Here is a 27964-nt window from a genome sequence, read left to right as displayed (position 1 = left end):
GAAGAGGAAAGATAGGAGTGAGATGGGGCAAAAACTGGAGGAAGCTGTGAGGTAAAGGGAGAATTAAAAAAAAAAATAGAGCACATGTGAGCAGGTTGGAAGAGAGTGAAAGTATTGGAAATTGAATAATTGAAGATGACAGTCTGGGAGAAAAGACAAGAGGGGGCAAGTGTTTTATAAAGTGAGAAGAGATTGGGTCTGAGGCACAGATGGAGGGTGTGGATTTTGAAAGGAGGCAGGTGATCACCTAGAGATACTGCTGGAAAGCTGGAAGAGTTAACGAAGGGACAGGAGAAATTGGGGAGTGGAGAGGACAGGGAAATCTGTAGAGAAATCACGCCTGATGGTTTCAATTTTCTCAATAAAGTGTGTAGCCAGATCACTGTGGGCAAGTGACTGGGGTGGCATGTGCAGAATATTGTACAAACCATTGTATAAAGCCATTGGGATTATTCAATCAGTGGTATATATTTAGTGCTTTATGTATGTCAAGCACTGTACTAAACACAATAGAGATAGTGGAAACAATCCCTGTCCAAAAGGTATTTATAACTAGATAGGGAGACAGACATTAAAAAAAAATTATAGATAGAGACAATTTCAGAGTATAAGGATACGATTATAAGTGTTGTGTGGCTGAGAGTGGAGCGAATATCAAGTGCTTAAGGGATACAGATCCAAGTGCATAGGCAACTCAGGAGGGAGAGAGAATGGGGCTTAATCAGGGAGAGTCTTTGGGAGAAGATGTGATTTTAGGAAGGCTTTGAAGGTAGGGAGAAGGGTGATCAGTCAATCATTCAATCTTATTTATTGCATGCTTATTGTGTGCAGAGCATTGTACTATAAGCACTTAGGAGAATACAGTAAAGCAGAGTTGGTAGATATGTTACCTGGCAACAATGAACTTACAGCTTTGAGGAGGAGACAGACATTAATATAAGTAAATATATTACAAATATGTACAAAAGTGTTGGGCTGTCAGATATTAGGGCAGGGAATTTTAGGCCAAAGGGAATATGTGGGCAAGATGTGGGTAGAGAAGCAGCGTGGCTCAGTGGATAGAGCTCGGGCTTGGGAGTCAGAGGTCATGGGTTCGGATCCCAGCTCTGCCACTTGTCAGCTGTGTGACTGTGGGCAAGTCACTTAGCTTCTCTGGGCCTCAGTGACCTCATCTGTAAAATGGGGATTCAGACTGTGAGCCTCACATGGGACAACCTGATTACCCTGTATCTACTCCAGCGCTTAGAACAGTGCTTGGCACATAGCAAGCACTTAAAAAAAACAAATTAAAAAAAAGAAAAGATGTGAGAGCAAGTTACAGTGCAGAGACTAGCTTAGAGAAGTGAAGAGAATTATGCTTTAGGGTAGATGCAAGATCCCCAGGTTGGACACAGTCCTTCCTTGCCCCACAAGGGGTTCACAGTCTAAATAGTAGGTAAGTAGGTATATGATTTAATCCTCACTTTATAGATGAGGAAACTGAGGCAGAGATAAGTTAAAAGTGACTTGCAGACATGTGGTGGAACTGGAATTAGAATTCAAGTCTTCTGATGCCCAGACCAATGCGCTTTCTACTACACCAGGCTACTGAAGCAGCCTGGTGTAATGGATTGAGCAAGGGCCAGGAAATCAGAAGGACTTAGGTTCTAATTCTGGCTCTAAAGCTTGTCTGCTGTGTAAACTTTGGCAAGTCACTTAACATCTCTGTGCCTCAATTATCTGTAAAATGGGGATTAATACTGTGATCCCCATGTGGGACATGGTCTGTGTCCAATCTGATTGACTTGTATCTACCCCAGCACTTAGTAGAGTGCCTGGCACAAAGTAAATGATTAACAAATACCATACAAAATGTGGGTTGTTTTGTTATAGGGTTTTAACAGGGTAAGGTAAAAGGGGGATATCTGATTGAGTACCTTAAAGCTGATGGTAAGGATTGTCTGTTTGTGGAGGTGGATGGGTAACCCCTGGAGGTTCTGAAGGAGTGGGAAGATTTTAACTGAACTTATTTTTAGAAAAATGAGCTGGATGGTGGAGTGAAGTATTGACTAGAGTGGAGAGACACAGGAGACAAGGAGGTCAATGAAGAGGCTGATGGAGTAGTGAAGATGGGGTATGATGGAGAGGAAAGCATGAATGCATCTGTAAAATGGGGATTAACTGTGAGCCTCACGTGGGAAAACTTGATTACCTTGTATCTACCCCAGTGCTTAGAACAGTGCTCTCCATGTAGTAAGTGCTTAACAAATACCAACGTTATTATTATTATTATGAATTTTAGAAATGTTGTGAAGGTATTCAGAGTATAATGGACGTGGAAGACAAAGTCCCTTTCTTCAAGAAACTTTCAACCTAACAGGGTCTCATAAATTTGTCAATTTTTTTTTATTGTTCCAAGAATTGTAATACTTTCCCAAATTCAATGTCCCAATTGGACATTATAACCAAAGACTACTACAATTAGCATATTTTCATGCTATTTTGCTCTCTGAAAAAAATTATACTAATGTGTTTCTTTTAGATCTTATTTTTGTGAAGAAGACTTTTAATTTTTACCATCGAATTCATTGTGTTTATAAATTAATAATTCAGAGGTCTGAAATTACTTCATAGGTATAAAATAACACAGTAATAAGAGAAAGGGAGGGGTGAAAGTCTCCCATAACGTAATGGTTGTCTCCAATTATGTTCGAAATTAGAGCTGTAAGAGTCAAAGCCTATTTAAGTAAAATGAAATGGAAAAATTAAATTGAGAAAACCTGGTTTTGTACCTGAGAGATCTGCTACTACTAGTGGTTAGAAAGAAGTTCCCAAATATATATATATATAAGGTTCTACCGAGAGAAGTAAAGCTTTAATTATATTGCCAAAGACATGCTATTATTTAAAAATAGTCCTGAAATATTTTTCTTAAAATTTTAGAAAATATTTTTTGCATTTTATTGGTTTAAAGAAACATCTGGTTTTTTTTAGGCAATGCCATCATAAAACTTCATGTTTTTATAGATGTTAAAATGGTCTCTCTATAAATCGCTCAAGAATGATCTAATTTAAAAGATCAGTTTTCTTTTTCCTTGCTTCATTCTTCTGTCAAGTACTTGAGGACCTATATTTCAGGCATTATATTATAGCTTTGCAAATTAAAACTTCTGGTAGCAAACTAAAAAAAGTGATAATGTCAAAAATATGATTTTTATGCAGATTTTACATATCAGATTTCATTCAAATGATTTATTTTACCTCACCAATATAGTGTATTCTACGGGGTTTATTCAGAAGTTGACTATCCGGACATGTTAATAAATACCATATGTGGCTCAGACTTTGGGGAGGTTAGCAGAAGCAGTTTTTGTTATGTGTCCTTGATATCCCTAACTGTGCTTCACAAAACCTTACAGAGTCATATCAAGTTTCTCTAATCCAGAGAGCTGTGGCATTTTAGGGTGTGCATAAGAATTTCTGGATCTGACAGTCCAGTGCTCCTAGATTCTCCCCTTGAAGGAGCTTAAGGGTCTCGCATAACCTTGCTATGGAGAGATTTAGAGAAATTTGCTAGTGTGATTTGTGTCTGCATAGAGTTTGTAGATTATGGTTATGAGAATATGGGGCACTAGTTGTACTCTGACTTCACCCATCCTCGTTTCTTAAGAATAAAGGCAGTTGCTAGCTGCAAAATAAAGTTCTGTAAAACCTTCTGGGAAAACCGCACCAGCCAGACAAATTGGGATCTGTTCTGTGTCCCCTTCTATTCCCCATCATCTCCATGACAAGATGGATCCTAATCCCGGCTCTGCCCTTGTCTGATGTGTGATCACATCACACATGCCACTTAATTTCTCGATGCCCTCAGATCTCTCATCTGCAAAATGGGGATTCAAAACCTGTTCTTCTTCCGCAGCACTTAGTAGAGTGCTTGGCACATAATAAGCTCTTTAACAAATATTATTATTATCATTGTTAGTCCTTGACTAGCAGATTTTGTACTGTGATCCATTAGGTGAAATCTTTCAAGATGATGCGATAAACAAGCAATTTATAGCAACTTCTGATTGGTAGTCTTCATAGTTTAAAGCATGAAGTCTCCTGATCTCACGACCAGGGTGTTGAATGGGGAAAGAGAGTGGTGGGATGTCCTCCAGAGCTGACCCCCAACTCTGGACCACCCCAGCGGATCCAAAGAGAGAGGAGGAGCAGGTTTAAAAAAGCAAAGCTGCAGCCACCCTGGCTCCATAGGGAGGGCAACCCCAGTGGGAGTGGAAAGGCCTCTGTGAGAGGTGTGAGAGCCAGGCTTTCCCAGCCAGGAGCAGAAAGTTATCCCTGCTGCTGCTGTTGCTAGTACCACACCCGTGTCACAATTCCCCTGTCCAGACCGATGCAACAACACTGAACAGAGAAGAAGTGGAGGGAAAATTGAAGCATCTCTGTTCCAGCTCCTTGGGAGGGTTCATGCCCACCAGTGGCTTTTCCCTCCATATTTTCTGGTGTCTGGAGCTACCACCTCGCTGGAGGACAGAGAGGAGCTCCAGGCAGATCTCTGTCAATGGAGAGATGCAAGAAACTTCTTCTGGCTTACCAGGGAGTGAACACAAATATAAGAAGCTCTATTCCACCTCCTGGGGAAAGATCATTTCTACCTGGCTATTCCCACTCCTTACAGCCTCCAGCCATCTCAATCAACTTGCCCCCTCCTACCTTACTTTAGTGATCTCCTATTAGGTCCCTGCCTGCACACTTCATTCCTCTGGCTCCAGCTAGCTCCCTGTGCCTTGATCTTGTCTATCTTGCCTTCAACCCCTTTCCAACATCTTCCCTCTGGCCTGGAACTCCCTCCTACTCCATATATGCCAGAACACCATTCTCTCCACCTTCAAAGCCTAATTAAATTCACATCCCCTCCAAGAGGCCTTCCCTGATTAAGACCACATTTCCCCAACTCCCTCTCCCATCTCTATCACTTGTGCACTTGCATCTGTACACTTTGGGCACCTGGTGTTTGCCCCATTCTCAACCCTATAACACTTATGTACAAATCCATAATTCATATATTTATATTAGTGTCTGTCTTCCCCTTTAGACTGTGAGCTCGCTATGGACAGGAACCATGTCGATAACCTCTGTTGTATTGTACTCTCCCAAGACCTTAGTACAGTGCTCTGCCCGCAGTTAGTGATCAATAAATACCATTGATTGATTCACCTCTGTATCCCCTTGCTCCAGGCTGCCACCCTGCAGGGGAAATAGAGGAGGTGGAGAGGAGCTCTGCGAAGAGCTATGTGGATGAAAGGGTGAATGGTTTCCCCTGTTGGAACATGCATGTGTGTCACTGTGCATTATATGCACTGTACTGTGCTGCACTGTGATTTGCAGATAGCAATAATAGGGAATGTAGTGTCATGTTGAGTTATAGTTCAATTCCTTCTACTAGGGCATATTAGATCTTATGGGACATTCGGACACATTTGTAATCCAAACCAATGTCTTATGCAAATCACACCCAATTGTATACCCTCCCTTCCTTATAAACTCACTTCCTTAAGGAGATCATCTGCTCCTTTGGCTTCAATTAGCATCCCTACACTGTTTGTGATTCCCAACTCTACCTTCCCAGCTCCAACCTCTCTCTTCTTCTATGCAGGCTCACATTTCCTCCTGTCTTAGGACATGTCTACCTCGGTATCTCATCACCACCTCAAATTCAACATGTCCCAAACTGAACCTCTCATCTACCCTCCTGAACTCTCTTCCTTCTGACTTTCCTCTCACTGGAGACAACCCCACCTCTCTCCCAAGACTGCGGTGGTGCATTATACTCCTTCCTTCCCCTGCATATCCAATCATTCACTAATCTTATCTTTTCTTCCTCCACAAAAACTAGAATTTTCTACTTCCTCCCAAATGCTACCACACTAGTTCCAGCATTAGTATTTTCTTTCTAATTTTCCTTCTCAACTACTGCCTGAGCCTCCTCACTGATATCCCTGCATCTAGAGTCCCTTTTCCAGTCCATACCTCAATCTGCTGCCCGGATCATCCTTCTAAAAAATTGTTCTGTGTCTATCTCCATCCTCATCTAAAGGACCTTCAGTAGTTGCCCATACATCACCGCAATGAGCAACAGCTCCTCACTTTTGGATTTCAAACACTCAATCAGTTTTCTCCCTCTTACTGTCACTCCTCTACAACTATAACCCAATCAACACACACACACACACTTAACTCCTCTTATACCAATCTGCTCACTATCACTTCGTCTTCCCTTTCCTGCTGTTGACCCCTTGCTCCTGCCCTGACTCCCGCATGGAACTCCCTCCACCTACATAACCAAAAGACCAACACACTCCCCATCTTCAAAGCCCCACTGAAATCCAGGAAGCCTTTCCCCTCAAAAACTTTCATCTACCCAGTTTACTGCCCCTCCCTACTGCCTTTCCATGCTCGTAATAATACTGATAATAGCAATAATTGTGGTATTTATTAAGCACTTACTATGTGCTCAGCACTTACCTAAGCGCTGGGGTGGATAAAGGAAAATAGGGTTGGACACAGTCCCTGTTCTACGTAAAACTCATAGTCTTAATCTCCCTTTTATAGATGGGGTAACTAAGGCATAGAGAAGTTAAGTGACTTGCCCAAGGTCACCCAGAAGAGTCAGCATTAGAACCCAGGTCCTTCCGACTCCCTGGCCCATGTTCTATCCGTGGTGAAACGTAAGTACATAAGCTTATACTCAGTTGCTTCCCCTACCTCTAATTAATTTATTGTCTGACTCTCCCTCCAGCTGTAAGCTCCTTGATAACAGGGATTGTGTCAACTAATTTAATGTATTCTCCCAGGTGCTTACAACAGTGCTCTGTACAAAGTGCCCAATAAATACCATTTATTCATTGAATGACAGCATGATGGATTTAGGAATCATGCACTGGGGCATCTATTCAGTATACGTGTGCTTGATTGCCTCTTCTGGTGTCCAACAGTTCTTTCCTAGATAACCCAAAAACTAACTCTGCTGGCCATCACCTTCCCTCTTTTCACCATAAGAATATAGAAGTGTAAGAGAGAGATAGAGAAGGGAAAGAAGGAGTGGAGAAGTACGGATTACAGGCTGCAGTTTGGCTGTCTCCCCATACATTTTCATGAGCTATGCCTCTTCCAAAACACAAATAGCACAATACCATTGTGGTATATCGGATTACAATTAGGCAGCAAAGTCACAGTTACAAGTCTGGTAGGGGATTTTTTTTATGGTATTTAAATGCTTCCTATGTGTCAAGCACTGATCTAACTTCTGAGTAGATAGATACAAATTAATCAGGTAGGTTAACATTCCTGTCCTCCACGGCATTCAAAAACAGATATTGAATTCCCATTCTACAGGTGAGAAAACTGAGGGATACTAAAGATAAGTGATTTGCCCAAAGTTACTTTCAGAGAAACGAGTGGAAAGAGAACTCATTGGGGAACTCTAGGAAAGAGTGGCTTATCTGCTACTAATAGGGAACCAACCTCCTTAGGTATGTACCTCAGTTCTCTTCAGGATAAACTAGGAGAGTATATTGAATTTGTTTCTTGTGTTTGGTTATTTCACTCTACTGCCACTTCCATCTCACCCACACACTAGTGTATTCAATCAAAGATCAATCAGTCATACTTATTGAAGGCTTAGTGTGCAGAACACTGACCTAAGAGTTTGGAAAAGTATCGTATAACAATACAACAAAGTTGATAGACACATTCCCTGCCCACAGTGAGCTTACAATCTAGAGGATTCATACCCTAAACATTTGTATCATTCCCCTCACAGAAGCACTTATGTACATATTGTTAAATTCTGATGCTTCCCCCAACCTCTTATTTATTTCAGTGTCTTCTCCACTAGGTCATAAGCACTTGAAATCAAGGGTTATTTCTGTTAAATCTAGTTGTTGCTTGTTATGGAGATGGATGGACAGGTGCCTAGTATAGTGCTGTGAAGAGAGTTAATGCTCAATAAATACTTACTGATTGATTGTGCTGAGTGTTTGGGATTAGTTTCTGGTACAGTCCCACACCATAAGAAGAATTACATGGGGTAATATATTTCTCTCTGCTTAAGCTTTATCTGGGGTAAAGCACTTTACTAAGCTTTGGGGTTGATGCAAGATAATCAGGTCAGACACAATCCCCTGACTCACCTGGGGCTCACAATCTAAGTAAAAGGGGGAATGGGTTTTTAATCCACATTTTACAAATCAGGAAACTGAGGCACAGAGAAGTAACTTGCCCACAGCAGGCCCTCTCCCTTCTATATTGTAGATCTAGATGTCTAGCAAATCTATTATATTATCTTCTCCAAAGGGCTTAGTACAGTGATCTGCACATAGTAGGGACTCAAAAAATATCATTGATTGATTTAACATCAGGGGTAAAATATATCCATTTAATCAAACCTTAGTATTTATGCTCCCATACCTGCTTCTCTTAATCATAGAAATATTACTTCCAAGAGCCTTTTTCAAGTTGCAGAAGAGGAAATAATGGCACTTTTCTAGTTCATCTGACAGCATACACCACTCCAGGCTATGTCAAAGGTCTATCCACTCAGTTCAATTCAGACTTCATTCAATCTGAAATCCTGAAGAAAATCTACTGAAGCTTTCTGAGTTTTATATTAAGCAAGATGTTGACATCTTCATTAAGCAATGAACTAGGCCTGCCAAAGGAATAGTGAAATTACATTGCAGTGCCTGGTGTGTGGTAAAGTTAGATTAAAGAGAATCATTAAAGACAATTGTTTAGAATAGGAGTGAAGGCCCCTTTGGAATATTAATAGAACTGTTTAGAGATTTTAGGGTAGATGGGCATTTTATTTGTGGTTATAATAATTTACACTACAGCTGTTGCGGAATGGCTCAATATAAAGGTTTATATCTACCAAATCTTTAAGTGGGAATGAATAACAGTTAATTAAGAAGCTTGAAAGATTCAACTTGAAAAGGCAGTAATCACATTTAGTGGCAAATTGAACAACAGAGTAAGAATAATTTAGGGTTTTTTTTGGTATGTATAAAATATAGTTAAGGGACCTCAGTCTAGAACAAGATCATAATATCAACTATATATTTTTATTTCTTCTGTTGGCTTGTTTGATTCTCTAATCAATATGTCACATATGAGAAAAAATATTCACATTAATTCCTTGGTTTTAAATATTTTTTTACAGATTACCCTGAATTGTGAAATTAACAAACATTCATGGTCACTGACCTTAAAAAGTCAAATCAAGCCCAGTGGAAATCTCACTGCCAAGCTAAAATGAATTTGATATGACATACTTCTTCCGTTAAAGTTTACAGATATTCTATAGATATGGGATTGTCCCTTATTACATTGTCATATGCAAATTTGTCTGGGGGTAGGCATATGTCCACTTGAGTGACAAAACCAGTGCCTTTCCTCAGGAGCTGGAGTGAATGACTCTGAACTGTAACCCATTACCTCAAAATGGAATACATTCACCTCATTTTATTCTTTCTTAACAGTTTTTATTTGTGGGGAAAACTTAATTTGATTGTAGATTCCTTGATCCTTACTGTTGAATGATATAAGGAGAAACCATCAGGCATGATCCTTCTAAAAATCTCTCCTTGTCCTCTCTAGGCCATCCCTCTTCCTTCTCTTTTTTCAACTCTCCCATCTTTCCCAGAAGGATCTCAAGAGGAGATCTCCTGCCTCCTTTCAAAATCCACCCCTTCCATCAGTGCCTCCAACCTCATCCTGCCACATCTGATCAAAGGGCTTTCCCCCTCTCTTCTACCCTCCCTTTCCACCGTCTTCAACTGCTCACTCTCCAATGGCTTCTTCTCTACTGCTTTCAAACATGCTCATGTCTCTCCAATCCTAAAAAAACCCCTCCCTTAACCCCACGGCTCCATCCGGTTATCGCCCCATCTTCCCTCTACCATTCCACTCCAAACTCCTTGAGTGAGCTGTCTACACCTGCTGTCTCTAATTTCTCTCCTCCAATTCTCTCCTCCAAGTCTTGCCCCCTCCAATTTGGCTTCTGCCCCCTTCACACCATATAAACTGCCCTCTCAAAGGTTACTAATGCTATCCTTTTGTGTCAAATCCAGTGGCTTCTACTCCATCCTATCCCACCTTGACCTCTCAGCAGCCTTTGACACCATCGACCCCCTCCTTCTGGAAACATTATCCAACCTTGGCTCCACTGACACTGTCTACTCCTGGTTCTCCTCCTATCTCTGTGGCCACTTGTCAATCTCTTTCTCAGGCCCCTCCTCTGCCACCCACCCCCTAACTGTGGGAGTTTTTCAAGACTCGGTTCTGGGTCCCCTTCTAAGCTCCATCATACACCCACTCACTTAGAGAACTCATTCATTTTCATGGCTTCAAATACCATATTTATGTGGATAATTCCTAAATCTACATCTCCTGCCTTGATCTCTCTACTTCTGTCTCCCATTTCCTTCTTACTTCCAGACATCTCTACTTGAAAGTTCCAACAACAACTCAAACATAAAGTGTCCAAAATAGAAACCTTGATCTTCCCACCCAAACTCTGTACTAATCCTGCCATCCCATGACTTTCCTGTGACTGTAGACAACATCCTTCCTGTTTCTCAAGTCCATAACCTTGGCAATATCCATGATTCATCTCTTTTGTTCAACACACTTTTTGGAGAAGCAGCATTATCAGAGTTGATAGAGCATGGGCCTGGGAATCAGAAGAGCATGGGATCTAATCCCTGCTCTGCCACTTGTCTGCTTTGTGACTTTGGCTAAGTCACTTTACTTCTTTGGGCCTCGGTGACCTCATCTGGAAAATGGGGGTTGAGATTGTGAACCCCACATGGGATAGAGACTGTGTCCAACCCGATTTGCTTGTGTCCACCCCAGTGCTTAGTATAGTGCTTGCCACATATTAAGTGCTTAACAAATACCAGAATTATTATTATTATTGTTATTATTACTGTTCAATCTGTCACTAAATCCTCAGTAAAACACTACAATATCAGTAAAATTTGCCCTCCTTATTGACACCCATGCCCATTGCTTTCACCAGTTAATCCAGACATTTAACCCCCTCCTCAAGCCCTGTTTCCCCATTCCTTCCCCATCCCTTGCCCCAAATGACCCAGCCATCTATTTTATTGAGAAAATTGAAACCATCAGTGATGATCTCCATAAAATTGTCCCTATCCCTATCCAGTCCCTCCTCCCTCCTTCCCCTTCTTCAACTGTCCTATCTTTCCCAGCTGTATCTCAAGAGATCTCCTGCCCTCTCAAAATCTATCCCCTCTACCAGTGCATTTGACCCCATTCCTCTACATCTTATCAAAACACTTGCCTCCTCCATTCTTCCCTCCCTGTCTGCCATCTTCAACTGTTCACTCTCCAATGGCTTCTTCCCCACTGCTTTCAAATATGCTCTAAAAAACCCCTCCCTTGACCCTATAGCTTCCTCCAGTTATTGTAGCATCTCCCTCTTATCGTTCCTCTCCAGCCTGGCCGAGTTCTCTATATCCACTATCTCAAATTCCTCCCCTCTAATTCTCTCCTTGACACTCTCCAATTTGGTTTCTATCCCCTTCATTCCACAGAAACTGTCCTCTCAAAGATCACGAATGATCTCCTCCTTGCCAAATCCAACAACCTCTACTCTATCCTAATCCTCCTCGACATCTCAGTTGCCTTCAACACTGCTTACTATTGCCTTCTCCTGGAAACATTTATCAACCTTGGCTTCACTGTCTCTGTCCTCCTATGGTTCTCCTCCTATCTCTCTGGCTGCTTATTCAAAGTCTCTTTCACACATTCCTTTTCTGCCTCCCACCCGCTAACTGTGGGTGTCCCTCAGGTTTCCATCCTGGATCCCCTTCCACTGTCTGTCTACACGCTCTCCCTTGGAGAATTCATCAGCTCCCATGGCTTCAACTACCACTTTTATGTGGATGATTCACAAAGCTACATCTCCAGTTCTGATCTCTCTCCCTCTCTGCAGTCTTGGATTTTCTTCTGCCTTCAGCATCTCTGCTTGGATGTCCTCCTGTCACCTCAAACTTAAGTCTAAAACAGAACTCCTTATATTCCTAACCATACTCTCTCCTTCCCCTGAATTTCACAATACTATAGACAGCACCACCATCCTTACTGTCTCACAAGTCCATTACCTTGGTATTATCCTTGTCTCCTCTCTCTCACACCTCTCAGGGTTGCACCTGGAGAGTTTCCAGTACTCAGTTAGCAGTCTCGACTATGAGAGGGAGAGTCAAGCAGAGGCATATCCGTTCCATCCTAAGTTAGGCAGTGTCTAGCAAGTCGAAGAAAATCTGCTACAAGTCAAAACTCACTGTTCTGGGTAGCAGGGGCATGAGAGAGTCAAGGTTTACTGTGCAGAAGGAGGCAATAGTAAACCTCTTCTGTATTTTTACTAAGAAAACCTTATGAATACACTACCAGAACGATTGCAGATGGACGTGGGGCGTTCTGGAAAAGATGTGTCTAAGGCACCGCTATGGGTCGGACACGACTCAACAGCAAGACAACAATAACCTCTCTCGTTCAATCAATATATTCAGTCGATCACTAAATCCTATCGGTTTGTCCTTCACAACATCACTAAAATCTGTCCTTTCTTCTCCATCCAAACTACTACCACCTTAATCCAAGCATTTATCCCAACCTACCTTGATTACTGTATCAGCATCCTGGCTGACCTCCCTGTCTCCTGTCTCTCCCCACTCCAGTCCATAGTTCCCTCTGCTGCCTGGATTATTTTTCTACAAAACTATTCAGTCCTTTATTCCACCACTCCTCAAGAACCTCCAGTGGTTGCCCATCCACCTCTGAATCAGACTTTACCATTGGCTTTTAATGCCCTCTTGCCCCTTCCTACCTCACCGCGCTACTTTCCTACTACAACCCAGCCCATGCACTTTTCTCCTTTAATTATTATTATTATTATAATTATGGTATTTGTTATGTGTTTACTATGTGTCATGCACTGTTCTAAGTGCCTTTAAACCAACCTTCTCACATGCCTCCATCTCACCTATCTTTCCACCGATATCCTGCCAAGTCCCGCCTCTGGCCTGGAACGCCTTCCCTTTTCATATCTGACAATTATTCTCCCCACCTTCAAAGGCTTATTTAAGGCACATTTCCTCCTTGAGACCTTCCCTAAATTCTCATTTCCTCTTTTCCCACTCCCTTCTGCATCACCCTGACTTGCTCCCTTCATTCACCACCCATAGTCCCAGCCCTATAGCACTTGAGTACATAGCTGTAATTTGTTTATTTATATTAATGTATGTCTCCTCAGTGCAGTAGCACCTCAACTGGGCCGGTACAGAGACTGTTCCAACCCAGACAAAAATCAATCTTGAGTATTCTTTGAGCACTTAACTGTGTTCAGAGCCTCGATTAAGTGCTTGGCAAAGTATAATACAGTAGATTATGTAAATGTGATACCTGTACACAGCAAGCTCCATGGACAGCCAAACAATTACAATGAAAAAGAGAATTGGAAAATTGGTGCACAATAGGTTAGCCAGTTTATCCTGAACAGTTGCAATTCTGATACACGAATATTTTTTTCTAAAATTGTCTGGGATCCAGGGGCTGATGTGTTATTTTTCCCCATAAACACTGTTTACTGCAACTCCTTTGTTTTATGATTATAGCATTTTAAATTATTGAAGAAATACTAAGAACATTATTACCTTGGAATATGGACTTCCTACACTTCACCTACTCTTCAATAAAGTAATTGATGATGTAGGGGATCAAGGCAACAATTCTGTGACATCATATAATTTTCTATCATCCATCAGTGTCTTGCTCACTTTTCATGCTAAATTCTATTTAATCCTTTTGCTTCTATTACTCATTATTTGAAATATGATACTTTAAGTGTGACCGTAATTAGGAAAATAAATTATGCCCAACTTAATTATTTTGTATCTACTCCAATGTTTAATATAGTGAGTGCTTGGTACATAGTAAGCTCTTCTCTCAGTAGTGTACCTGGAGAGGTTCTAGTACTCTACCAGTCTCAGCCATGGGAACAACAGCCAAGCAGAGGCAAACCCATTCCATTCCTAGCTTGGGCCGTGGCTTCTGAGTGAAAAGCAATCAGCTATAAGTCAAAACTCACCTGGTCTGGACAGCAGCAGAAGGGAGAGAGTCAGAGGCAGAAAGTCAGGTTTACTGCATGGAAGAAGGCAATGATAAACCACTTGGGTATCTTTACCAAGAGAACTCTATGGATATACTACCAGAACAATTGCAGATGTTGGTGGGGTGGTCTAGGAGAGATGTATCCATGGAGTCGCTATGGGTCAGAAATGATTCGACAGCATAAGACAAGACAAGATATAGTAAAGCACTTCACAAACCCATTATTATTATTTGAAAAGTAATCTTTCAGGATATCTGGAGTCACATCCACCCAATAGCTAGACTGTTCCCTCTAGAATTTGAACTTATTGTTGGCAAAGAATCTGTCTGTTATATTGTTATATTGTACTCTCCCAAGTGCTTAGTACAGTGCTTTGCACACTGGCTGACTGATAATAGCTACCTCTAGCACATACATATCACATTCATATCATCCTCAACATCAGTGTTCATATGTGTATTCAGTTGTCCATTCAGTGGTTCAGTTTTTCCATGCTTTATTTCAAAACATTTTTATGCCTCACTGCTCCTTGTGAACAAACAATTTAGCCTCCAGCTTTTGTAGTTCTTTCTCAAGCCTTTAGTGCAGTGCATTGCACTCAGTCCGATTCAAATTTATATACTTAACTGCTATTACTATTTCTAAAACTTCCAAGTCACCTCAGTCATGCAAGAACTCTTGAAACAATAGTTACTGTGATGCAATTTGCCCGTATACTTTGTAGTGAGCAATTGTAACAACACGAAAAAGAACAAATGGCTCACATAATCCAAGAGCAATATCATAATTATCATCAGTATTTATTAGTACCTACCCTGAGCAGAGTTCTGTTCCGGTTACATAAAATAAAACTAGAAGACAGAGTCCCTGCCTCCAGGGGACTTTGCACTCTAATGTAGAGTGCAAATAATGATAATTATAATAACTGTGGTATTTGTAAAGTGCTTACTATGTGCCAAGCAATGTTCTAAGCACTGGGGTAGATACTAGCTAATCAGGTTGGACATAGTCCATGTCCCACAAGGGGCTCACAGTCTTAATAGCCATTTTACAGGTGAGGTAACTGAGGCACAGAGAAGTTAAATGACTTGCCCAAGATCACACAGCAGATTAGTGGTGGAGCCAGAAGTAGAACCCTGGAATTTCTGACTCTAGGCCCATACTCTACCCACTAGGCTATGCTGCTTCTCCAACCTCTTTTCCTATTCTTCTGATCCTATATATTTTTGAGGGTAGCATATTGCTACAAGTGGTTTAATGCCCCTGATAAAATGTACTGATGGGCAGCACTAATTTACTTTATAAAATTGGTGGTGGTCTTTGGTTCACAGCTACATTTCGTGAGTGCACATCCCATGCCATGAAATTGGGTAAACAAAAAAAATCAATATATCCTTTCAAACACCTAATATGCCCCAGTAAGGAAGCATGAAACTATTTCTCAAAGCTTGAACATGAATAATAAAATAGAATTTAGATGGAAAATGTTTAAGTTGTAACTGAAGATTTTTTAAGATTATTAGCAATCTCAATTATTTGTTTTTGTTTTTAATTAGTAAATAGTAGATTGAATCATTCAGTCCCATAAAAACTCTATTCTAAGGTCTGGTAAATCGGATTTTCCACTTCAGGCCTCCACATACCAACTTGAAGTGAAAAAAGCAATTTTTTTTTTAACTGAAAAATTGGCATCCTTCACCCCAAAATTTTCTGCTCTAGCCTGGTGCTTAAAGGACCTATTAGAACACCTGCCACTTGGGGCCAATCTACACAATTCTAGACTTTGCTGGTTAAATTGATATTTATGGTCAGGGTGTGCATCTGCTCCTTTGAGTTCAAAGATCATACTACCGATAATGGGATTTTAATCTTGGCTACATATATGGCTATAATGACAAATTAGCAAAGACATTCCATTCCACCCTGTGGACATGAAGAACATAAAGGAAAGACTTTACCATGTTGATAGATTTGCCATATGCAGCATCTTTTGCTGCTTTCAATGCAGGCTCTTGGCTACCCATTTCCTGACTGCTCTGTGCCAGAATTTTTGTCTGCCAAAGGCCCAGTGTACTCTTCTGCATTATTTAAAACTATGCTCTTCTTAATGTATTAAAAAAATGAATTCTTCTCTCCCTGCTTACCTGTCCTCAATTTTGGTCCACCATACAGCACTGGACTGGGGAGGCTGATGTAATAAAGCTACCTAAGCAAAGGATAGGTGCAAGTTAATCAGATTGGACACAGTCGTTGTTCTCATCACACTCACAGTTTAAGTAGGAGGGAGTCTAGGTAATGAATCCCCACTTTATAGATGATGAAACTGAGGCATAGAGAAGTTAAAGATGTACCTAAAGTTTCACTGAAAGCAAGTGATAGTCGGGGATTAAAACCCAAGTCCACTGACTTCCAGGCCCTCTTTCCACTAGACCACACTAAATGGTGATCTATTACATCTTAACTTTCATGATACCCTTTGGAAACCATTAAAATGGATACTAAAATATATTATTTTTAAGATATCATTCTTTCCAAACAGTTTATGTGTGGGAATTATATTACTTGTTATTTTGTTCTGTTTACTGTTTAAGTTGTATTGTTGATTTACATATATATCAGGCTCATTTAATCTAAGGGTAATACATTTCAACTGTTCAGTTATTTCTTCAGGCAAGTAATATCTTGAGATTCAAAAGCCTCATTTTGGTATCTTCATTTACAAAATCTTCCGAAAATAATGTTTACTGGAGAAGGAAAAAAATTAAATGGTAAATTTAAATCTCCTAGATACGTTAGCTGGTTAACAACAATAATGATAATGATAATAATGATGAACATTGTTATTGCTCTTATTAATTAAGCACTTACTATGTGCCAAGGTCTGTACTAAGCAATGGGGTAAGTACAAGATAACCAGCTTGGAACCAGTTCCTGTCCATGTGGGCTCACAGTCAAAGTAGGAGAGAGTAGGATTTAATTCCCACTTTAGGGAGTTGAAGAAACTGAGGCACCGATAATTAAAGTGACTTGTTTAAAATCACACAGCAGGCAAATGGTAGAGCTGGGATTAAAACCCAGGTCCTTTGACTTCCAGACTCATGCTCTTTCCACTAGGCCATGCTACTTCCCAATTCAAACATCATTCTGGCCCTTTGGGTCTGATAATGGGGGCTCTCATTCTGATACTGCTTTTAAAAATTTTTCTTCCTTACTTCATTCATTCAATTGTATTTATTGAGCACTTACTGTGTGCATAGCACTGTACTAGGCACTTGGGAAGTACAATTCAGCCACAGAGACAATCCCTACCCAACAACGGGCTCACAATCTAGAAGGGGAAGACAAAACAAATAGACATGCATCACTACCATCAAAATTGATAAATAGAATCAGATAAATGCACATCATTTTTTTAAAAAAGCAATAAATATGTACAAATATATACAAGTGCTGTGGGCAGGAAAAGGGGTTGGAACAGAGGGAGGGAGTAGGGGCAATAGGGAGGGGAGGAGGAGCAGAGGGAAAGGGAGGGTTCAGTCTGGGAAGGCCACTTTTCCCATATTCGAGCTTTATGGGAAAATCCTTTATTGTAGATCTTCTTCTTCCCTCCAGTTACCAGGCAGTGAAATAATAATTCTTAGTCTCCTAAATTATCACAAATTAATGGCAATTCGAATAGGAGCAGTGTGGCCTAGAGGAACAGCAGGGGCCAAGGAGTCGCAGAGGACCTGTGTTCTAATCCCATCTCTGCTATTTTCCTGCTGTGTGACGTTGAGGAAGTCACTTATCTTTTCTATTCTTTAGTTTTCTCATCTGTAAAGTGGAGATTCAATATCCGATCTCCCTGTGGCTTAGACTATGAGCCCTTAGTGGTTCAGGGACTGTGTCTGACTTGGTTAGCTTGCATCTGCTCCAGCAGTTAGGACAGTACTCAACATACAGTAAGCACTTAAAAAATGCTGCCCAAAAAGTTCAAGAGCTAACATTTCTGTGTCATAAATTCATAATCTCACTTGAGATTATCCTATTTATTGTGCATTCCCTAGAGTATTACCAGAAAAGTAAGTTGAAGCCCTGGTTCCAAAAATGTGGCTGTGAAGTCATTGAGCACGTCTGGATTTCTTCATTTTCCGGGAACTTTATGTTTAGTCTGGTTGATAATTTGGATGTCAGTTTTCAATACACTGGTTATAGCAAGAGCTTGAATATGGAGCATATGATCTGATGATTGGTACCCTGCTTGGTATTGTTGCAGTGATTCAGATACCTCATAAATTCCTACAGCAAATATGAAATATACCTGTTATTTACTTGCATGAATTACCTCTGTTACATAATTCACCCTTCCAATTATTTTTGAGGAGGAAATGAAAGATTATTTTTGTTAACAGTGATAACAGAGCCCACTGGGGTAGGAAGAGGAAATAGGGTTAAAGAGTCTGAGATTCAGGCTCTTACTGTGAAGGTTTCTTTTTCGAAAACACACATGCTGGGATAGGAAGAAAGGTAGGGTCAGGAAGCCCAGGAGGCAAAGAAGTAGAAAGTTTCTTTTTGATACATGTCCGCCCGCACGCACCAGGGTAGGAATAGGACAATGGTGAGTAATTCATTAAATACCTATTGCATGCAGAGCTTGGGGGAATGCAGTAGAAACACGTACCTTATTATCTTTCTCTTTTTTGTCCTCCTTTTTTTCCTTCTCTGTCCGACTTCCTTATTTCTGCACATAATTGCTCACATAATAGCCCTTCCCTGTTTTGGTGTTGCAAAAATACCAAAAAGTGGGATACTTAGTGCTCATTTGTATATATATTTTATTACCCTAATATTTTGTTAATGAGGTGTACATCCCCTTAATTCTATTTTTCATGTTTATGTTGTCTTGTTTTTGTCCGTCTGACTCCCCCGATTAGACTGTGACCCCATCAATGGGAAGGGATTGTCTCTATCTGTTGCCGAATTGTACATTCCAAGCACTTAGTACAGTGCTCTGCACATAGTAAGCGCTCAATAAATACTATTGAATGAATGAACTAATGAATATAAGTAAATGTGGTCATCTGTGTGATGCCATTGTTTGTATCTTGGGAACATTCATGATTTATTTATTTGATTTGGTGATTCATTGATTGATTGATTTGGCTTATGGAAAATTATGTTGGTGATCAGTAGGTGAAAACTGCTCAGAAGCAGGGCAGAGAGGTGTGGCCCAAGCTAATCCAGCGGCTGAAGGACTAAGGGATCTCAGTGAGCTCAATAGTTTTCATGAACAAGCTCCTGGAAGCTACATCAGAAAAAATATTCTATTGATGAATCTATGACAAACAATGAGGAAATTCATTCCTATCCATAGTTTCCCAAACATGAAATGGAAATAAACGAAATACTAATGCAACTACCAACCTCTATTAAGTCACTCACTCATATTCCATTCTTTTAACTTTACTTTTACTTTACTTCACTTTTCCATTCTTTTTGCTTTAGCATTCCTCCCTGCCTTTCTGCCTTCCTACCTTTCCTCCCAGCCTTTCTTGCCTGTTTGCTTGTCTGCCTTCTTATTGGCTTGCTTTTCTTCTTTTCCTGCCTTTCTGCCTTTCCTTCTTTTTAAAAACATTTTAAAAACATGAACCCAAACAGCAATCATTCAGGCACAAACATTGAAAAAAGCAAGTGTTGTTCAAAAAATTGGAAAACATTAAAGAGAGTTAAATGTGGTTCATAATACCTTTGAAGCACTTTTGACATAGCCTTGAGGTCAGAACATATCATGGTGTACTAGAGGATTAGAGGAATTTCCAGCTCCTCAATCTTGTTTGAAGATAAAAAATATATTGAAATCAAAAGAATTTGAAAGACATTATTTCAAAAGTAGAAATTAAATTTCAGTAAATTATTCAAATCTTAAAGGAATTCATATGCTTTTCCACATATTGAGCAATAAAAATAAGAATATCAGTTGTGTCTACCTCTAGATCAATATCTCTATAGTTATAGATATATAGATATAGACTTATTTTTATATGTCATATGATGAACTAAATGTAATGTATTTTTGTTAAATCTACCTTACATATATAGTTGAACTTATTAGATTTGAAGATTCATCTACTGATCGTCATATTTTATCATTGCATGCAGGCATAGCAAAGATCAGTGGTGACTTGGTGATCCACTCTGCATTATCTTTGTCTCATGTACCTCTTCTTCCTTGCTGTCCTTTTGCTTTTGTTACCCACAATGCTAGCATTATTTTCATATTGCACAGTCTCCATCCTTCAAAAATTCATGATCCAAGACATTCATACCATTTTAGATTACATGTTCACCAGGATGACTTTTTTTTTTCAGCTACCTCCTAGCTGACCACTCTTATAATCCATTATTCCAAGTTTTGCTTCATTGCATCTTGTGCCTTTTTCAGCTGATCATAGATGAGTTATTGGATACCCTAATGTTGATCATATTGCCCATCTCAGCCAATGAATGAGTGATGGGATGACAATTTCTCTGATACCGATAATCTGACTGGAGCCAGAACCTTGTTGTTTGTGATCCTGTCTTGCCCCAATATTTAGTATTGCCTTTAGTTGGTATTGCTAGAACTACTCTAGAAATGGATTACAGCCTTAGAAGATGAATATAATAATGTTAATAATAAATAATAATGTTAATTTGATATTATGTTTAATGATAATTATCTTTATATGGATGATCCCCAAATATACCTCTTCAGTACTAACCTCTTTTTCTCTTCAGTCTCACGTTTCATCCTGCTTTCAGGTATCCCTACTTGGATTTCCCATTGACACTTTAAACTAAATATGTCCAAATAGAATCTCCTTATCTCCTTGTCCTCCCCCGGTCTTTCCCATAACTGTATATAATACCACTATTCTCTGTCTCCCAAGCCCAATACCTTGGAATTATCCTCAACTCCTCTCTCTCTTACACATATTCACATATCACACTGTCACAAAATTCTGTCGATTCAACCTTCACAACAACATCGCTAAAATCTGCCCTTTCTTCTCAATCCATAAGGCTCCTAAACTTTTAGTATCCCACCTTGATTACTACATCTGCCTTCTCACTCATCTCCTTGCCTTCCTGTCTCTCCTCACTTCAAACTATACTTCACTCTGCTATCCTGCTTTTTTTCTAAAAAGAGTTCAATGCACATATCTCTACTCCTCAACAACCTTCAGTGGTTGTCCATTCACTTCTACAATAATCAGAATCTCCTTTCCAACAGCTTTGAATCACTCAATCAGCTCGCCCCCTCCTACCTTACCTCGCTGATTTCCTAATAGATCTCAGACCTCACACTTTGCTCCTCTAGTGCCAGAATGCTCACTGTGACCCAATTTCATTCCTAACCCTTTTTCTACATCCTTCCTCTATCTTGGAACTCCCTCCCCTCTATGTACATCAGACCACCATTCTCCCCACCTTCAAAACCTTATTAATAATAATAATGTTGGTATTTGTTAAGCGCTTACTATGTGCAGAGCACTGTTCTAAGCGCTGGGGGAGATACAGGGTCATCAGGTTGGCCCACATGGGGGTCACAGTCTTCATCCCCATTTTACAGATGAGGTAACTGAGGCACAGAGAAGTGAAGTGACTTGCCCACAGTCACATAGCTGCCAAGTGGCAGAGGTGGGATTTGAACCCATGACCTCTGACTCCCAAGACCGGGCCCTATCCACTGAGCCACGCTGCTTCTCAGATCTTATTAAGGTCACATCTCTTCCAAGAGATCTTCCCCTATTAGTCTCTCTTTTCCCTGACTCCCTATCCTTTCTGTGTTGCCTTTATACATGGATCTGTACCCTTTAAGTCCCCTCAACCTCAGTTCCCAATGTACATACTCATAATTTTTTCATTTATATTAATATCTGCAGGAACATATCTGTCAACTCTACTGTGTTGTCCTCTCTCAAGTGCTTAGTACAATGTTCCTCCCACAAGAACCACTCAAGAAATACCATTGATCGATTGATGACAATTCAAATAGAAGAGAACTAAGGAAAATAGGGGAGGACTGACAATGGACACACAGGGAAATAGTGAAACAATGAAAACCATGAAATTGCATTAGTGAGGTGGGACAGACAATATCATTAGAATAAAAGATGATTACAGATAAAGGAGCAGTATTTCAGGCTTCTCAACATTCTGGGTGGGCTGTTTCAATCAATACTGAGAAAATGTGTAGTGGATTTGGTGCCACTTTATAGTTTTATGACAGTACTATTATTGAAAGTATGGAATCAGGCAAATGATCAGTTTAGCCTTTGCTGTGCTACAAAGTGTAACAGCAAGTCATTTTCTCAAAATGACATAAAAAATAAAGTGCAACTTTTTGAATGCTGGTAACATCCAAATATCTTCCTTTACAGTAACTGACAAATGTGGGTTATATTTGGCACATTCACTAATATCATGGTAGTGTTTAGAAAGGAATTGTCTGCATCTGAAATGGAGTGGCAGGCAGATTTTCATACCATTGCAGAATGTGCCAAGGAATTTACGATGGTCACTGACGTCAAAGTTGAAATTCAGTAGTGTCACATATAATCCAGATATTCACTGAAATGAACACCAGATAATTATGAAGTCAAGGAGGTAAGTCACTGTGACAAAGCACTTCACTTTTTTGTGCCTCAGTTACCTTATCCGTAAAATGGGGAGTATGACTGCGAGCCCCATGTGGATCATGGACTGTGTCCAACCTGATTAGTTTGATTCTATCCCAGTGCTTAGAGTAGTGCCTGACACCTAGTAATCACTTAACAAACACCTTAAAAAAAAGAAAGAGCATTCACCTCAGCCAAATACATCCTTTGTCATCATTCAAGTGTGCATTAAGTATTTGCTCCGTTTAAGTTCTTTGAGAACCTCTGGTGGAGAATAAAGAAGTCATCTAAGACGAAGGAATGTATCCAGGCAGATATAGCCGTTCAAAGCCAAAGTACGTAAGTTATTGACATCAAGAAAACAAACTTAATAATGGAGGGAGTGCAGCAGGGTCATTTTGTAGTCCATTTATCAGGTCTCTAAGGAGCCCATGGTAATTTCCATAGATCAGTCAGTACTTCAAGACTTCACATTGTTGGATGGGGCATTATTAGGCAACACTCATTCCACATGGATACAACATGGTTGTGGTGGCTCAATGTGTGTGCACTGAGTTGGCCAAGGTGGGTGTGCTACTATAGGGTATGTTTCCTGAAATGTGTGTTATTTCACTTCTATGGCTTTCAGTTGCTCTCACTGTATAGTAGGAATGATTGTTGATTCCCCTTTTTGTGAATGCCCAAGGACATTGAGACATGAAATGTAGTTAGTTTTTCAAACCTGAAGGGGCTGTGTTCCCAAAGAACTACTCTAAGAGCCACACAATATCAGTGAATAAACTGTGAATTTAATCTCCCAATTCCCAAATAGGATTCTATGTACCATCTCTCACCCATAGACAATGTAACCTGTGGTTTTTGTTTTAACCAACTGTAAGCTCCTTGAGGGCAGGGATTGTGTTTACCTACTCTATGGTACTTTCCCAAGTATTTAGTTCAGTGTTTTCCACATAATAAGCACTTGATTGAGGTAGTGACCACATGTGCCATACAGGCTTTCATATGAGGTTCCAGTTTAAGAAGTTTCAGTTAATCTCCAAATGTGGCTAATTTATGGAACTCTTGGCAGTGACAGGTCAGTATTTTAACCATATTTTCTCTCTCCCTTTCAAACCCCTCATATTAGACACATTAGTCTCTTGTTTGGTGGATTAAGATATTGAATGTTTTTGAGAGAACAGCATGACCTGCTGGAAAGAGCTCAGGCCTGGGAGTCCGAGGACCTTGATTCTAATTCTAGCTCTGTCTGTAGTGAAGCATTAGGCAAGTCTAGAGAAGCAACGTGGCTCAGTGGAAAGAGCCCGGGCTTGGGAGTCAGAGGTCATGGGTTCAAATCCCGGCTCCACTGCTTTTCAGCTGTGTGACTGTGGGCAAGTCACTTCACTTCTCTGTGCCTCAGTTACCTCATCTGTAAAATGGGGATTAAAACTGTGAGCCCCACGTGGGACAACCTGATCACCTTGTACCCCCCAGCGATGAGAACAGTGCTTTGCACATAGTAAGAGCTTAACAAATACCACCATTAATTAAGTCACTTAACTGTTCTTTGCCTCAGCTTCCATATCTACAGAATGTGGATTCAATGCCTGTTCTCCCTCCTACTCATACTGTGAGCCCCTATGGCACCTAATTATCTTGCATTTACCCCAACACTTAGTACAGTGTTTAGCACATAGTACACTCTTAACAAGTATTATCATTATTGTTATTGTTGTTATTTTGAGCACATTGAGCTCTCAAAGCAATCAATATGACTAGATGTTCATTCTTGAGGAAATGTCTAATCTTTGGGTTTCTTAGGATGGAAAATTATGGCTAGGTTTCTTCATTGTAGAAGGCAGAATATATTTGTATGTGGAAGTATATTGGATGTCAGAACATTATCATTCCACCAGTGAAGATCAGAATATTTGGCAATACCAAAACTAGGCTTTCCAATATTTAGGATGGTGATTACTGCGCATTTCCCCATCCCCATAACGATTCTCACCCCAGTCCCAGAGCGTTAATGTACATATCCTTCTCGTCTGTAATTTTCCATATTTGCAATTTATTTTAAAGTCTGTCTTACCTTTTAGACGGTAAGCTTCTCATGGGCAGGCATCACATCTACAGACTCTACTATATCGTACTTTTCCAACAGCTTGATCAAGGTCTCCGTACATTGTAAGTGCTCAATAAGGAATATTGATTGATTGATATGATATTGAAGGACCAACTGGGAGACCATGGATCAGTTAGGTCAAATGGATGCCCAAACTAGGAAGCATGAACATATTTATATTCAAAATACTCTTATGATGTAGTAATAATGTTGGTATTTGTTAGGCGCTTACTATGTGCCGAGCACTCTTCTAAGCGCTGGGGTAGACACAGGGGAATCAGGTTGTCCCACGTGGGGCTCACAGGCTTAATCCCCATTTTACAGATGAGGGAACTGAGGCCCTGAGAAGTTAAGTGATTTGCCCAAAGTCACACAGCTGACAAGTGGCCGAGTCAGGATTCGAACCCATGACCTCTGACTCCAAAGTCCGTGCTCTTTCCACTGAGCCACGCAGTACCCAAAGTCAGTATGAGAGAGGAGACAGAGAGGAGTCAATTAATGTATCAATCTATTTATTGAGCACTTACTGTGTGCAGAGCACTGTACTAATCACTTAGGTGAGTACAATATGAGTTGTTGGACACATTCCTTGCCCACAGTGAGCTCACAGTATAGAGGGGAAGACAGACATTAAAATAAAGTACATATATGTGCATAAGTGCTATGGGAATGAGGATGGGGAGTGAATAAAGGGAGCAAATAACGGTGAAACGAAAGAGAGTTGGAAAAAAGGAAATGAGGGCTTAGTCAGGGAAGGCCTCATGGAGGATATGTGCCTCGAATAAGGCTTTGAAGGTAGAGAGAGTAATTGTCTGTAGGCTATGAAGAGGAAAGTTGTTCCAGAACAGAGGCAGGACATAGCAAGAGGTCAGTGGTGAGATGGATGATCTTGGGGGGCTGCAAACCCAGGGAGATGAAGGGGAAAAATAAAATCAAGGATACTTGTGCAGTGCCAAGCCAAGCCAGCGTTCATTCTTGTAGAATGATCCTGGTAGAAACAGATGTGGGTTCTGTGGGTGGCACAGGGCAACTGTGAGCCCCATGTAAGACAGAGACAGTGGTCATCCTGATTATTTTATATCTATCTCAAAGGGAGTAGTGCAGAGCCTGGACAAGGGGTGTGTGGGGAGAGGTTTGGCAAACTGTCCATCAGCAAGACCAACTCTCTACAGACGAACTTCTTTCCAAGCTGGGACCTACATTTTGCCTTGCCCATTTGAGCAGCCCTGGCCAAGAATGTATACCAGAAAACCTGTGTGGCTTTGTGGTTAGAGGGCCTGGATTCTAATCCCGGCTCCACCACTTGTCTGCTGTATGACCTTAGACAAGTCACTTCATTTCTCTATGCCTCAGTTACTTCTTCTGTAAAATGTGATTAAGTCTGTGAGCCCCATGTGGGACAGGGACTGTGTCCAACCTGATTAGTTTATATCTACTCCAGATACCTACCCCACTGGCACATAGTAATTGCTTAATACATAGCATATATATACATCACCCAGGAATCAAACAAGTTAGCCATGCAGGACTGGTCCAATGCAGCAGCAAGAAGAGAGCAAATTTGGAGATCACCCGGAATTCCAGCAAAGGCAGCAACTTCCATACATAACAGCTGCAGCAGTATCTGGAACAGAAACCTTGCTTCTGACCCCTGAAGAACCAGCCTTCTCACTGGTCCTCACTTCCATCCTTCTCGTCATCGACCTCCTGTCCATTCCTTCATTCATGCCTAGAACCCCCTACCTCTTCTCATCCAGTTGACCCCAGATTTCATTCAGTAGTATTTATTGAGCGCTTACTATGTGCAGAGCACTGTACTAAGCGCTTGGAATGTACAAATTGGCAACAGATAGAGACAGTCCCTGCCCATTGATGGGCTTACAGTCTAATCGGGGGAGACAGACAAAAACAATAGCAATAAATAGAGTCAAGGAGATGTACATATTAAAACAATAGCAATAAATAGAATCAAGGTGATGTACATCCCCCCCTTTAATGTCTATCTGAAATCCCATCTCCTCCAGGAGGCCTTCTCTGATTAATATTTCATTTTCCTTTCCTCTTTTCCTCACCTACTGCTATTTCAGCACTTCCTCACCATCTGTGTACTTGAGTCCTTACGCACTAAGCACCTCTTAATTGTCTGTGTCTTTTATGCTGTTTTTGTGTTTTAATGTTTCATTGTCCAGTACATCTGTCTCCAGTTCCCCACCCATCTGTATTCATGGATTGTGAGACATTACCTACATACTCTCTCCCAGCTCTTAGTTCAGTTTTCTGCACAGAGTAAGTACTTAATGAATATTATGACTGCTACTACCTCAATACTTAGTATAGTGCCTGCCATTTAGTAAGAGCTTAAGAAATATTATTATTTTTAAAGAACAAAAAAGGGACAACTTCCCTCTAGACTGTAAGATCCTGTGAGCAAGGAACATGTCTACCAACTTTGTTATATTGTACTCCTTGATTGATTGACTGATTGAAAAAGAATAAGAAAAGAAAAGGAAAAGAACCATAAATCTTGCCTGTTCTGAACAGCTTGGGTCCAGACAAAGGGAACAAGACAGATTTTCCATCCTAGGCACCAGTCTCTTTTCTGATCCTAAGTTGGATAACAATGTTCCTAATATTATATCCTAAAAGAGCCTTAGTTCTTTAATGTGGAAATCATTACCTAGGTGACTGATAGCATTTGTTGCTATATTACTGAAAAGAAGGGTCTTGGTCATAAGGGGTAACATTTTGCTTTTATAAGCTATTTCTGAAGTGCTTTCTTTGTACTATACATACCCATTTATTCACACATGCATTAGAACAAACTTACAATGTGTACATTTTATAACCCACTTGATCCTTCTCTCCTGGCTCATATCCTTGCTTTATTAGGGATGCATGTTCTATCACCTTGGCTCAGTGGCTCTCGTGCCTGCATCCCTTTAGCCAGACATTTATTTTTACTTAGTATTATGCTGAGTGGGATCATGCATGGGGAGATTATTTAACTTGTCCCAGATCAAACAATGAGGTTACAGTGTGCCTGGG

This window comes from Ornithorhynchus anatinus, chromosome 1, assembly GCF_004115215.2.
Source record: "Ornithorhynchus anatinus isolate Pmale09 chromosome 1, mOrnAna1.pri.v4, whole genome shotgun sequence".
NCBI lineage: Eukaryota > Metazoa > Chordata > Mammalia > Monotremata > Ornithorhynchidae > Ornithorhynchus > Ornithorhynchus anatinus.
Note: the sequence above shows the minus strand (reverse complement) of the source record.